Source organism: Sturnira hondurensis, unplaced genomic scaffold (assembly GCF_014824575.4).
Source record: "Sturnira hondurensis isolate 20B ecotype Veracruz unplaced genomic scaffold, ASM1482457v3 Scaffold0011880, whole genome shotgun sequence".
NCBI classification, from domain to species: Eukaryota; Metazoa; Chordata; class Mammalia; order Chiroptera; family Phyllostomidae; genus Sturnira; species Sturnira hondurensis.
The window spans coordinates 1,382,522-1,386,180 of NW_028084511.1; positions in this window are offsets into that span (position 1 = coordinate 1,382,522).

Sequence of the window (3,659 nt, forward strand, 5' to 3'; positions counted from 1 at the left end):
CTAAAGCTGGGCGAGTGAGTCAGAGGGTCCATCTGCTCCCTGGTCAGGGGGAACTAGGTGTTGAACCCACAGCCTCCTCTTTGCCGCCTCCGGCAGCTGCCCCAGGCCAGTCAGAGAGCGCTGGGCAGGAGCAGGTGGTGTGGCTGGGTAGGATCATCCCGCTGGGAGAAAGCCCAAAAGATGACCAGAAAGCTGAAATTCTGCCATCTGCTGTGTGCGGGAATCTGCCCTAGCCATCCGGACCCAGTTAGTCAAGGTTTGCTTAAACACTTCCGGGGATAAGGACCCTACTACCTGTCAAAAGGGACACCAACCGAGTTTTGAGTAACTGCCTTTGTTAGGAAGCGCCTTTACTTCCCACCCAAATAACCGACACCCCCCCACCCCGGCCCCATTCTTGCCTCTGCAGATGCCCACCCACTGGNAGGTTTGCTTAAACACTTCCGGGGATAAGGACCCTACTACCTGTCAAAAGGGACACCAACCGAGTTTTGAGTAACTGCCTTTGTTAGGAAGCGCCTTTACTTCCCACCCAAATAACCGACACCCCCCCCCCCGCCCCATTCTTGCCTCTGCAGATGCCCACCCACTGGCTACCCCAGCCTGTCACTGAGGTCCTCAACATCCGTGGGCACAAATGAACACGCTCTGCGGACGGTAGCCTGAACTCTTGCTTTCTTCCTTTCCGACACCACGTTCATTAACACGTCCTACTCCTGCTTGGCTCTTGGGACAACCCCTGATGCTGTTGGTTCGTAACAGGGAGTTTACCATAAAGGAGGACCTCCGGCATGGCCAGGTCTTCATGGTGCTGTTTGCTAAACACCAGCCGCCAAGCTGACTGCCCTCCCTGAACCCANCATCCGTGGGCACAAATGAACACGCTCTGCGGACGGTAGCCTGAACTCTTGCTTTCTTCCTTTCCGACACCACGTTCATTAACACGTCCTACTCCTGCTTGGCTCTTGGGACAACCCCTGATGCTGTTGGTTCGTAACAGGGAGTTTACCATAAAGGAGGACCTCCGGCATGGCCAGGTCTTCATGGTGCTGTTTACTAAACACCAGCCGCCAAGCTCACTGCCCTCCCTGAACCCATGTGGTTGAACTTTTGCGGAAGTTCACATTCGGACTGGTTGCCTCACTTCGTTAGTTTTGATCCATCTTCTCAGCCAAGCAGTAACTTCTCACCAAATAGGTTGCAAAAATACTGTGTCCTAAATTGAACACAGTGTCCATATTTACGTCCCTTCTGAGTCCGGCGGACCTTCACAATCCTAGGGCGCCTTCCCTCTGTGCCTGAGAGGCCGGAAGGGGTGGCCCATCCCTCCACCGCCCACACGGCCTTCTTCCCCAAGACCTCAGCCGGCTACAGAGTGCTTCCACGCCCGCCTTCGGTGAGCACGTAGCCACAGTCCAGCTCTGCATCATTCGGTAGTGAAGAACATCATGGATACAGCCCTTCTCTCTGTCGGGCCCGCAAAATCACAACCCCACCCTTATCCCTGCCTAGGCCCCCCTCAGTGTCAAACAGGCGCTCCACCCTGGCCCCAGAAGCCACCCACGGATTCTCACACTTACACGGGACCCACATTTCCTTCTACACACCCGTCACCCCTCGTTCCAGCTCCTCCCACACGCCAGCACGCCTGAGCCCCACGGCTTCGTGTATGTAGCCTGGCCCCTGCACCGCATCCCGTACCCAGGCAAGGTCTGTCCCATAGTGGTCTCCTGCTCCAAAAAAATCCTCATCCACCCTCAGGAGCCCAGGGTGTCTGAGATGCTGCAAAGTCCTACTGGCGCATTTCAAAACAACCCTCTGAACAGCCCTGGTGTTTCTCAGTTCCCCAGCTTCCTTGACCTTATGGCATTCCGCTTGCTGCTCTTATCAACAGTTTGTTCCTTTAGTTTGCTTTTTTCTTTCTCCCGTCTTTCCGTTTTTTGGCCCAAGGCTCAAAGTTTGGCCCCCAAGAATCTCCAACTTCACGTGGGTCATCTTCAAGGACGAGTTCGGGCATGGCCCTCAGTTCCGCTTCTTCCGTGTTGCCTCCCCACTCCTGTGGCTTCTGAGTAACAAAAGGGACCCTCCTCGGAGGGCGCAGGATCCAAGTTGTTGGCCACAGACAGAAGGCCTCTCTCTGGCTTGTGACCCTTCGAAACGGTCATGGGATGAGTCAGTGTTTCTGTCCTCCCCAAGGTCGGTGCTTGCAGAGGCCTCGAGTGAGGCTGGCGCTCTGGCAGTGCCTGCATGCACAGGGGCGACTCGGGCTGGCTGGGCTCCACAGGCAACCTTTCACCCCTGGAGTGGTGACTGACCGTTTTTTTTTAAAGTGGGGAGGGGGATGTGAACGTGCAGCAGCACAATGTCAGAGTTCCCAAACGACTGCTGGAATTCAAGCCTGAATGTTCCCAAGATGGTAAGGAACCAAAACTGTGAGGACTCTGTAGCTTCCAAGTCAAGCCTGAAGCCACTGATAAGTAATGGCCGACTAATGGCTGACTGCTAGCCGCAGCCGGTCTCCTTGGCTGCAGGTCCGACGGCTGGAAGGCACCGAACACGTCACACGACTCTGTCTTCCTGATCTCGGCACCTTATTGTCCATCCTCCCATCTAAGATTAATTGTTAACATAATCACAATCTGGAGATCGCTGCTTGCCTGCCTCATCAGAGGGGTCTCTGGCACGGGCCAGGCCCTTTCAATTCAAACCATGACTTGAAGAATTCAAATCACAGTGTTGAGTTTCAAGTCCAAACTGTGGTTTTTGAGAGATGCCGATTATTTTTCCCCCTAAGGCCCTGAGTCCCCACCCTCAGAAAGCCCAGGAGAGCAAAGGGGAGAGAGCAGGAGGGAAACACACGGAACGCCTCCTCCAGGGAAGGGACCTCGCTCCGGAAGACCCCCAACGCAGAGATGCTTCCTTGCCCTTTTCCTTTTAAGCTAGAATCTCTCAAAACCACAGTTTGAACTTGAAACCACAACTTTCCTGACACTGTATCAAAGGCTGGCCTTAAAGGAGCCAGCCAGGATGCCGGGGACCCACCCGACTCCACCGTCGGGACAGAGCAGCCTTTATCCCCACTGGGTCACTGGTGGGAATGTGGGCCCAGACACTGACCACTGCGCTGGAAGAAGACGGGCTCTGTTCACCGGACAGAAGGGGAACCCCAATGTGCCCTACTGGTGTGTTTTCAAACTAAAGGCACCACAGGTTTACCTGGTTAAAACCAGCGGACACAAAACGAGAATCCAAAGGGTCCGTGACGACAGGAAGCTGGGGGCCAAGGAGCAGCCCCCAGGGGCTGGTCAATGGGCGGCTGCGACTGGCTGTAAACTGACGTCAGGAGAGGCAGCCCAGGCAACCCCCAGGCCAGGCAGGCGACTGCCAGAGCAACTGGGCAATCAAATGATGGCCCAAGGCAATCAAAGACCCCGGAATGTCAGACACCTCACACCCATCACCCTTAGGCACCCACACGGCCAAGAAGAGGTACGGATGCCATCTCCCTAGCCAGCCTGAGAGGACTCCTTCCGGCAGCAACGGCAGTGACGGCAGCAGCTGCCGTTACCAGGGGCCGAGACGCTGCAGGAAACGGGGCCCAGTGCGACCCGGATGCTGGAGTGCTGGGCAGCCGGAAGGAAAGCAGAGACAATCGGGTC